Source organism: Jaculus jaculus, chromosome X (assembly GCF_020740685.1).
Source record: "Jaculus jaculus isolate mJacJac1 chromosome X, mJacJac1.mat.Y.cur, whole genome shotgun sequence".
NCBI classification, from domain to species: domain Eukaryota; kingdom Metazoa; phylum Chordata; class Mammalia; order Rodentia; family Dipodidae; genus Jaculus; species Jaculus jaculus.
In genome coordinates, this window is record NC_059125.1 from 54347224 (window position 1) to 54358989 (window position 11766).

An 11766-nucleotide genomic window follows, 5' to 3' on the forward strand; every position below is an offset into this window, starting at 1 on the left:
AGTTTGGCACACTCTCCTGTTGCTCTTGTCCACCTTATGTCTGCCAGGGGGTGATGTCCACCCTCTGCTAATGCCATCGTTTTCCCCTGCCATCGGGAGCTTCCCCTCGAGCCTACAAGCCAAAATAAACCCCTTTTCCCACAAGCTGCTCTTGGTTGGGTGATTTCTACCAGCAATGCGGACCCAACTGCCACAATGGATGAAATCTTGGTGCAGGCCTTGAGGTACTGCAGCCCGTTTCCTCTCCATATTTGCCCTCTACTCCCTGCCTGCTGCTCCGATTCACTGCTTGTCTATGAAACTTCCCCTCAAAACTGTAAGCCAAAAATTAGCCCTTTCCTTCCTTAAGTTGTTTTGGGTCAGGTAATGTGTTCACAGCAATGAAAAAGTAACTAATACCCAATGGAACAAACAATTGTGTCATTGAAGTACTCATAAGGGAACTTGAAGCCAAGAATGTTAGCCCATATCTTAAATCCCAACATTCAGGATGTTGAGGCCAGAAGATAATGAATTTGAGACCAGTCTGGGCTATATAGTGTATCCCAGACCAATATGAGCTAAAAACTCTTTTAAGTGCTAGGGAGCTGGCTCAGTGTCTAAAGGCACTTACTTGCAAAGCCTATCAGCCCAGGTTTAATTCCCTAACATCCAAATAAAGCCAGATGCCAAATGGCATATACATCTGTGATGAGTCCCAATGCATCCATGACAATGGGGGTTAGACTCGGGAAATACCAAAGCTCATAGGCCAGCTAGTCTGACAGTTTGCAGTATGACAGTTCATTTGTAGTGCCAAAAGACCCTGCCTCAAAGAAGGTGGAGAACAGACACCTCACAGTTTTCCTCTGACCTACACATGCATGCTGTGGCATGCACAGCCATACACACAAATAATTTAAAACACAAAGCAACAAAAAAACTCTTGAAACAAACTTTAATGGAAATACACTACACCTGTACTCTTGAGATATAGCCAATTAGGATTATGTGGAAGGTGTGTAGCAATAAATGTCTTCAGAAAGAAGAAACTTTTCAAATAAATGATCTAATGATGCATCTCAAGGACCTTAAAAAGTAAGATAAAACCAAATCCAAGATGAGTAGAAGGAAAGAACCAGGATCACAGTAAAAATAAATGGAGACTGACAAAGCAACACAAAATAACCCTGAAACAAAGAATTTTATGAAAAGAGAAACAAAATCAACAAAGGTTTAGCTGGACAAATAAAAAGGATAGAAAACACAAGTAAATATAAAAGGAGAAATGACAACTGATGCCACAGGAATGCAAAGGATCATTAGAGATTTACTTATTTTTACATGTCCTTTTTATTTTTTGACATTTTCATACATATGCATAACATTTTGATCATATACACCCCATGTTGCCCTCCCCTTTAATCTCACTTATCATCACTTGCCAGTGGCTGTGCCTTGAAAGAGAATGCCACCCCTCCCTGGCAACCTTTAACTGTAATTACCTCATTAGGGAGTGATGTCCCAAGGCCCTCCCCTACATAAAGATACAGACATAGATATAGATGATATAGATATAATTTGAATTTTTGGACACTTTAATTATGCTGTCAACTTTGGGAAAAAATTCTAGTTTATTATATTAAATTGTCATTATATGTAAATTAGCAAACATATTGATTTAGAAAAACTAAACGTTTTTTTTTCCATTTGTACAGGAGTAACACACTGTGTTAGATAAGTAACGCCTTATCTACATGGGCTTGATTACATAAACTTAAAAATAATTCTCTAAAAAATGAAAAACTAAGCATATCAAGGTAATACCTGCATACTCACTGCAGCAATATTGACAACAGCTAAGATACAGAATCAATCTATATGCTTATCAATGAATGAACAAATAAGGCAAATGTGATATGTATATATGGAATATTATTTAGTCCAAAATAGGATGAAATTTTGATATTTGCTGCAAAATTTATTAAACTGGAAAGCATCAAATTCAATGAAATAAATCAGAAGCCAGAAGACAAATATTCCAATATAGAATAGCGATTAAAGAGGTTAGGAAGGGAGGAGGATTGTTGATAGATCAGGATTGGATAAATACACACTATGTAAATGTGTTGAAATATTACCCTGAACCCCATTAATATGGACAATGAATATATGTTAAACCAAAATAATTTTTTTTTAAAAATTTCTCCCACACATTCTTAATTTGTCTTTCATGTATACAGATTCCAATAGCCCTTTACAATAGGGGTGGTTGTGGGAGGAAAAAAGCGAAGGAATGGGCTGGAGGGGTGGCTTAGCAGTTGAGGCGCTTGCCTGCAAAGTCAAACGACCCAGGTTTGATTCCCCAGTACCCATGTAAGCCAGATGCACAAGGTGGCACATGTGTCTGGAGTTTGTTTGCAGTGGCTAAAGGCCGTGGCATGCCCATTCTCTCTCTCTCTCATAAATAAATAAAAATGTGAAGGAAGAATTAATTGTTGAAAAAAAGGTCTGGGAAACCAGGCAGGGTGACACGCCTTTAATCCAGCACTCGGGAGGCAGAGGTAGGAGGATGTCAGTGAGTTAGAAGCCACCCTGAGACTACATAGTGAATTCCAGGTCAGCCAGGGCTACAGTGAAAACCTCCTCAAAAAAAAAAAAAAAGAATAGTCGGGGCTGGAGAGATGGCTCTGCAGTTCAATTGCAGCTGCTGGAGGCTCTGAAGTGCCCATTTTCTTTTTTTTTTTTTTTAATTTTTTTTTATTTATTTATTTGAGAGCGACAGACACAGAGAGAAAGACAGATAGAGGGAGAGAGAGAATGGGCGCGCCAGGGCTTCCAACCTCTGCAAACGAACTCCAGACGCGTGCGCCCCCTTGTGCATCTGGCTAACGTGGGACCTGGGGAACCAAGCCTCGAACCGGGGTCCTTAGGTTTCACAGGCAAGCGCTTAACCGCTAAGCCATCTCTCCAGCCCCCATTTTCTTTCTTTATCTCTCTGCTTGCAAATAAATTTTAAAAAAATTAAATAATCTGGGGCCAGAGAGATGGCTTAGTGGTTAAGGTGCCTGCCTGCAAAGCCTAAGGACCCAGGTTTGATTCCTCAGAACCCATGTACACTACGTGCATATGGTGACACATGTGTCTGGAGTTTGTTTACAGTGGCTAGAGGTCCTGGTGTGCCCATTCTCTCTCCCCAACTTCATAATGAAATGTTCAGTCTCAATGGTAAATAAGCTATTGCACCATAGACAAACCTCCTGCACAGACCAAACCTCCTGTCCACCAAATGAATTTCAGGATTGTTTTTTTCTACTTCCGTAAAGAATGCAATTGGAAATTTGATGGGGATTGCACTAAATGTGTAGATTGCTTTTGATAAGATTGCGATTTTCACAATATTGATTCTTCCAATCCAAGAACTAGGGATGTCTTTCTATTTCCTAGTGTCTTCTGCAATTTCTCACTTGAGTGGTTTAAAATTTTCATTGTAGAGATCCTTCACTTCCTTGGTTATATTTATTCCAAGGTACTTTATTTATTATTATTTTTTGATGTAATTGTGAAGGGGAGTGATTCTCTGAGTTCATCCTCTGTGTGTTTGTTGTTAGCATATAGGAAGACTACTGATTTCTGTGTGTTTATTTTGTATCCTGCTGCATTGATATAAGTGCTTATCAGCTCTAACAGTTTGCTGGTAGAGTCTTTAGGGTCCTTTATGTATAGAATCATATCATCTGCAAATAATGATAATTTGATTTCTTCCTTTCCAATTTGTGCACTTTTAAATTTTTATTTATCTATTATTTATTTGACAGAGAAAGAGGGAGAGAATGGGCACGCCAGGGCCTCTAGCTACTGCAAACTAACTTCAGATGCATGTGCCCCCTTGTGAGTCTTGCTAACGTGGGTCCTGGGGAATCAAACCTGGGTCCTTTGGCCTTGCAGGCAAACACCTTAACCACTAAGCCATCCCTCTAGCTCTCCAATTTGTATCCCTTTTATGTGTGTCTTTGGCCTTATTGCTATGGCTAAGACCTCAAGTACTATATTAATTAAAGGTGGGGAAAGTCAACACCCTTGTCTTGTTCCTGATGTTAGTGGAAAAGCTTCAAGTTTTTCTCAATTTAGTATTATGTTGGCTGTAGGTTTGCCATAATTAGCCTTTATTATGTTGAGATATGTTCGTTCTATTCCCAGTTACTGTAGAACTTTTATTATGAAGGGATATTGGATTTTGTCAAGTGCTTTTTCTGAATCTATTGAAATAACCATGTAATTTTTGTCCTTCAGTCCATTTATATAGTGTATTACATTTATCAATCTGCATACATTGAACCATCTCTGCATCTCTGGGATAAAGCCTACTTAGTCAGGGTAAATGATCTTTCTGATATATTCTTTTATTCTGTCTGCCAATATTTTGTTCAGAATTTTTGCAACTGTGTTCATGAGGAAGATTAGTCTATAATTGTCCTTTTGTTCTGTTTTTGTCTGGTTTTGGTATCAGGGTGATGCTGGCTTCATAGAAGGAGTTTGGTAGGATTCTTCCCTTTTCTATTTTATGGAAAAGTCTGAGAAGCATTGGTGTTAGTTCTTCCATGAAGGTCTGGTAAAACTTACCAGTGAATCCATCTGGGCCTGGATTGTTTTTAGTTGGGAGATTTTTTTTTTTTTCTGAGGTAGGGTCTCATGCTAGTTCAGGATGACCTGGAATTCACTATGTAGTCTCAGGATGGCTTCAAACTCTTGGTGATCCTCCTACCTCTGCCTCCCAAGTGCTGGGATAAAAGGCATGTGCCATCATGCACGGCAGTTGGGAGATTTTTGATAACTGCTTGTATCTCCATATTTGTTGTAGGTTTATTTAAGTAGTTAATCTCTTCTTGATCTAATTTTGGAAGGTCATATAAATCAAGTATATCATCCATTTCTTTCTGATTTTTAAACTTGGTGGAGTATATGTTCTTATAGTATGTCCCTGTGATCTTTTAAATTTCTATAGTATCTGTTGTGATGGTGCCTTTTTCATCTCTAATTTTAGTAATTTCTGTCTCTTCTCTCTTTCTTTTGCTCAGATTTGCTAAGGGTTTACCAATCTTATTTATCCTTTTAAAGAACCAACTCTTTGTTTCATTGATTCTTTTTGTTTCTATTTCATTAATTTCTGCCCTAATCTTTATTATTTCTTCCCCTCTAATGATTTTTGGTTTGCCTTGTTCCACGAAAGGCCTTAAGGTGAAGCATTATGTTGTTTACTTGTGACCTTTCTAATTTCTTAATATAAGCACTTAAAGCTACTACAAATTTCCTTCTTAGGACTGCCTTCATTGTGTCCCAAAGGTTTTGGTATGTTGTGTTCTCATTATCATTTGACTCTATGAATTTTTTTATTTCCTTCTTGGTTTCTTCATTGATCCATTCATCATTTAATAGTGTATTGTTTAGTTTCCATGATTTTGTGTATGTGTTATAGCTTTCCTTGTTGTTGATTTGTAGTTTGACCCCATTGTGATCAGATAGAGTGCAAAGAATTATTTCAATTTTCTTGTATTTGTTAAGATTTGCTTTGTGTCCTAATATATGGTCTATTTTAGAGAATGTTCCATGTGCTTCTGCAAAGAATGTGTATTCTGCAGCATTTGGATGAAATGTCCTGTATATATCTGTTAGGTCTATTTGTTCTATGGCCTCATTTAATCCAGATGCCTCTCTGTTTATTTTTTGCCAGGATGACCTGTCAATTAATGAGAATGGGGTGTTGAAGTCACCCACTACAACTGTGTTTGGTGTTATCTGTGACTTTAATTATAATAGTGTCTGTTTGATGAAGCTGGGAACTTCCATGTTAGGTGCATATATGTTTAGGATTGTAATGTCCTCCTGTTGGAGTGTGCCTTTAGTCAACAAGCCTTTAGTCAATACCTTTCCTAACTAATGTTGGTCTGATGTCTACCCTGTCAGATATTAGGATAGCAACCCCTGCCTGTTTTCTAGGCCCATTTGCTTGAAACACCATTTTCCAACCTTTCAGCCTAAGATAATGTCCATTCTTTATAGAAAGGTGAGTTTCTTGGAGGCAACAAATTGAATGATCCTACTTTTTAACCCAGTCTTCAAACCTGTGTCTTTTGTTTGTGGCATTGAGGTCATTGATATTAAGAGTTATTGTTGAAAGGTATGTATTTATTTTGCCATTTTTCTTGTTTTATAGTTCTTTTGGTTTACCTTAGCTCTCTTTTATTAACTAGTATTTGAATATAGTTTGTTTTTCCCAGGTTCTTTATTTGTGTACTTTTCTGTCTTTTCAGCATGGAGGATCCTGTCAAGTATTTTCTGTATATCTGGTTTGGTTTTCATATATTCCTTTAGCCTGCTTTTGTTCTCCATCTATTTGAATGGATAGCTTTGCATGATAAAGTAACCTTGGTTGACAGTTGTTATGTTTCAGAACTTGGAATACATCATTTCAAACCCTTCTGTCTTTTAAAGTTTGTGTTGAGTACTCTACTGTGATCCTGATGGGCTCGCCTTTGTATGTGACTTGATTTTTCTCTCTAACTGCTTTCAATGTATTTTCTTTGGTTTGTATGTTTGGGAGTTTAATTACAATATGGCGAGGAGAGGTTCTTTCCAGGTTTTGTCTGTTTGGCATTATATAGGCTTACTGTATCTGTATTGACATTACTTTCCTTATTTGGGGGAAGTTTTCTTTTATGATTTTGTTGCAAATACCTGTTATGCCTTTGGAGTAAATTTTTCTCCTTCTACTATACCCTGAATTCTGATGTTTGATCTCTTCATAGTTTCCCAGATGTCTTAAAATTCCCATTCATGCCTTCCTATTAGTTTGTCTTTCTCTTTATTGGACTGTATTAGATCTGTCACCTGGTCTTCTAGTTTAGATATTCTGTCCTCTCCTTGATCCATTCTGCTAGTCAGCCTTTCTATAGACTTTTCTATTTGACTTACTCTGTTTTTAATTTCTCCTATTTCTGATTGGTATTTTTTTCATTATTTTTATTTCCTTACTCATGTCTTGTAATGACCTCCTCATTTCATTAAGTTGGTTTCTCATGTTCCTCACACTGGGATTTTCCTAAAAGAACCTATGGCTTCTTGGAACAGCATTATCCACTCATACACAGTGTTTCTACTTGGGTTGAAGTGGCAGGGATGTGGGTTGGGTTAGCATGGGGACTAGTTTAAAGCTTTAAAACGATGAAGGTGGCAAGTGCATTCAGGACAGGAAAGTTTTGATCCTGTTATGTCCTACAGATGTTAGAGGTTGTTAAGGTTGTGGATGGTGATAGTTATGGAGAATAAAGAAGGGGATAGGAAGATGGAATTCAAGAAAAGACTGGAAAGAGAGGAAAATATATATAAGCTGTACATGGGAAGAGTACTAGAGAGATCACAATATTAGACTGGATGGAGAAAAGTACAGAACAAACCTAAAATCTAACTGACACAGACACAAACAAATCCATCATGGAATGTATATTCAAGAGTTAATGGAGGTGCTGAAAGATTTTTAAAAAATGACAAATGACCAGAAGTTACCCCTCACATACAAACAATTTAAAAAGGAAAGTTTATTAAATGTAACATCAAATATGAAAAGTCAGAATTATTGCCTTAGTGGAGTGGGTTTTGACTTCTTTCCCTCCCTGTGTTGCTTCATGTAGCAACCTGCCCTGGTACGCTAATTGCACTGAGCACTTCCAGTTTGAACCTATAAAACCAAACTTGAGGTTTGTATTATCCCAGTGACGGTCAGCCCACCAGGTACCTTTGGAGTGAGTTTCTATCTTATCTATGCTGAGCTGTGAAGTTGTCTCCCTCTGTGCACTGTCAGATTGGTTTGTCTCAGTTGGCTGTGTTAGGCAGAGTTTAAGATTGTCTGGGCTTTATTGTGTGAAGGAGGTCTGAGTGCAGGAGCTTCCTGCAATCTCCCGTGTTTCTGGTGCTGATAAATGGGAATGATGAAGTTGTGGCATGCTGTCTGAAGGTATTTTCAGAGAGCTTAGCTGGTCCCCCATGCTCTTCGTCAGCTTCTTCTGGTTTTGTAAGACTGGCATATGTGGGGGAAAGCCCTTCTGCACAGTTTCCAAGGATCTTGCTTGTACCAGCAGGACAGGGTGATTGTGAGTGAGGAGAAGCACTTTGCAAAGCTGGCTGGAGCTGAGCCACACTGACTATCCCTTACTTAAAAGGTATCCTGTCTATACTATAGCTGGGTCAGAATGTTACATGTCAAGTAAGAAAAGAGAAGAGTTAATCCTTAGCTTCTGCCCTTGAAATACTTTGATCTGGCCATAAGGCAAATTTTTCCACAATTATTTAGTAACTATTCAGTTTTTTCTTTATGTCTAGGTTAAGGGCTAGGGATATGACTCAGTCAGTAAAGTACTTGCCACACAGGCATGAAGATCTGAGTTCAGATCCCCATCCCCCCACAAAAGCTAATCACAGCAGTGCTTGCCTGCAATCCCAGTGCTGAGGAGATAAAGGCAGGAGAATCCTGGTGGTTTGCTGTCTAGCCAGCACAGCCTAATTGGTGAGCTCCAGGTTCAGTGGGACATCCTGTCTCAAAAAGTAATAGTAACAAAAAAAGTAATGCTAAGAGTGATTGCTGAAGACACCTTACATCAACTCTTGCCTCTATATGCACCTGCACACACACATTCACATATATTTATACCACACACATAGGTTACATTAAATTCATTATAAGAAGGAGGATCTATATTTACACTTTGCTGCAGTGAAGTTCGCATTGCTGGCACAAACTACCCAACCAATAGCAGCTTGTGGGGAAAAGGTTTATTTTGGCTTACAGACTAGAGGAGATGCTCCATGATGGCAGGGGGAAACAATGGCATGAGCAGAGGGTGGACATCACCTCCTCGCCAACATCAGGTGGACAACAGGAACTGGAGAGTGTGCCAAACTCTGGCAAAGGGAAACTGGCTATAATACCCATAAGCCTGCCTCCAACAATACACTGCCTCTAGAAGGCATTAATTCCCAAATCTCCATCAGCTGGGAACCTAACATTCGGAACACCTAAGTTTATGGGGGATGCCCGAATCAAGCCACCACACACTTATTTTAGTCCAAAGCTGTGAAGCATTTACACTAGATTGATTAGATGGAACCAGATGTGGTGGCTCACACCTTTAATCCCAGCACTTGGGAGGCAGAAGTAGGGGGATCATCATGAGTTCAAGGCCAGCCTGAGACTACACAGTGAGTTCCAGGTCACCCTGGGCTAGAGCGAGACTCTACCTTAAAAAAATACATTTCAGTAGATGATAATAAAGATATAGACAGATATGGTGATGAGGTGAATATAAACAATGTATATGTATATGCAAAGAAAAGCTATTATTTTGTATGTTAATCAAAATTAAAACAAGTTAGTCCCCAGCATGGCAAAAAGATAAAAATAAAATATATACCCATTGAAAAAAGAACAGGAGAGGGGGATTTCGAATACAAAGTAAAGAATGCTTAGTTGTCACAATAGAATCTGAATGGAGAACATATATCCTGGTAAAGCCTAGCCTGAGATTCTAAACCTCACATATTGGCCTGAATATGAGAAAAGAGTAAAATATTGTTTTTTTCCCTCTGGTGTAGAAAACAAGTACCTGGCAGAGCTCCAAAGTCCCCTGTTGCATCATATTTTGCAAGAGTAAAGAATGGTCTGTACTATTGAGGCAAATAAACCTACTCACAATTTCCTGTAGTTCAGAGCACTGCACAAACAATGACACATTGCCCAGGCCAAAAAAAAAAAAAATGAAGTGATTCTGTATTCAGAAAAAGAAGCTATATCAGAGATTAGCACAGTCAAATAACCAAACACAAGAAGACCATATTTCAGTGAGACCACCATAGATATATAAGAGTATAGAATATTAGATGCCCAACTCCACACTCTCTCTCCAGATTTTAAGTACAACCCTAGTGAGGAGCAGAGAGTCAAAGGGGAAGTGGTCAACAAATAGATGAACTTAAGTTTCTATAGCCTAGCATGATGGTAAAACATCAGTCAGTGCTAGAAAGAAAAAAAGAGTAAAATTTCTCACATTTTTAATGTAGTGGGCTTGATTTTGAGCTGTTGATATAGGCACACTTAGAAATGTTTATAAATGAAAAAGCCCAAACATTTGTAAATTAACCAATCACACACATCTCTATGCCTCAGAAAAGAATAAGACTCTTCAGGCCACCTGGTGGCAGTATATTCTAAAGTGGGTGATTAGTACAGTTTTGAGTGGAAGAAACACCAATACGTCTTTCTGTTTCATGGTCCTCTATATACAGTGCGCATCTGCACATACTATCCCTTTTGGCTAGCACCATCCTTTCCGTAACTGGAAATTTATATTTTATCTGAAGTCAAATGTACATTTCACTAAGAAGCCCTTTTGTTTCCTGATCTTTGGTTCCTCACCCTCCGTTTGTGGAGTTTTTTCCTGTCTTTGTGTACCATTAAGTTAATACACATGCCTCCATTTCATTGAGACCAATGTACTATTGTTATTTGTTCATATATCTGCCTTTTCAAAGACAGTTACCTCACCAAGGGTAATGAAGCTAAGTCTACCTAATTTTATGGTCTCCAAATTAAAAATCAGAAACAAAAGATTTGTTTTAAAACATGTTTTATGGATTATGAAGACAAATCAAAACCTCCTACTACAAAGGTGTATTTCTGTATTTACACTTAATTTACAAAGGTCAATTCAACTACTGTGCCTATGGTCCTACTAGATATGCTATATTTTGGCATAACATAATGTGAATGCCTACAGTATATGCATGATTCTATTTCTCATTCTAGTAGTTCCTGTAGAAACTATTTAATTTTTATGGTTGTAATGATTCCTTCAGAAAATACAAATTATATTATCTTTGGCAACACTCCTTATGGTCTTTAAATTTCACTTTTCTGCTTTTGTTTTATATGTTCTGATCACTAGTGACTAGACGATATGGAGACCTTAGGAAACCAGGGGACTTGGCTCTACTTACATAAATAAGCAGAGAACAGAAGAACGAGTGTCAACCCCAAAGTCCATTTTTCCTTTATTCTTCCTTGCATCGACTGCACATCTCCAATAATCTCTGCAGCATCTTGAGCCATAAAGTTTTCCAAGGTGCCTGAATCGGTGCAAACAGACTAGCTTTGCAGTGGTCAGTGGCAGGTGATATGATTAGGCTTCATTGCCCCAATACTGTTAAATAGGACACATTAACTTCACCTTTATTGGGTGAACATTGGAATGGGGGAGAATAGAGAACTCAGCAGACACGGAAGACAGTTAACATGCACAAGTTTTATGCTTTTCTGTATAGGTTTTAAAGAGCCAGAGATAGTGCTCACTTTGGCAGCCCGTATACTAAAATTGGAGCGATACAGAGAAGATTAGCATGGCCCCTGCGCAAGGATGACATGCAAATTTGTGAAGCGTTCCATAATTTTAGAGTGTTGATTACCACTGACCTGCTGGCCAGAGGCATTGATGTGCAACAGGTTTCTTTAGTCATCAATTACGACCTGCCCACCAACAGGGAAAACTGCATTCACAGTATGGGTCGAGGTGGTCGTTTTGGCCACAAGGGTGTGGCTATTAACATGGTGACAGAAGACACAAGGACTCTTTGAGACATTGAGACTTTTTTTTTTTTTTTTTGGTTTTTCGAGGTAGGGTCTCACTCTAGCCCAGGCTGACCTGGAATTCACTATGGAGTCTCAGGGTGGCCTCGAACTCA

General features: G+C 38.6%; 1 non-coding gene across 1 annotated transcript; it reads left to right on the forward strand.

Moving 5' to 3' along the window:
- The first annotated feature begins 11369 nt into the window (after window positions 1-11369).
- Window positions 11370-11476, forward strand: LOC123456816. The gene has a single exon (XR_006634694.1). It is a non-coding gene; the product is annotated as a U6 spliceosomal RNA (small nuclear RNA).
- Window positions 11477-11766: the final 290 nt, after the last annotated feature.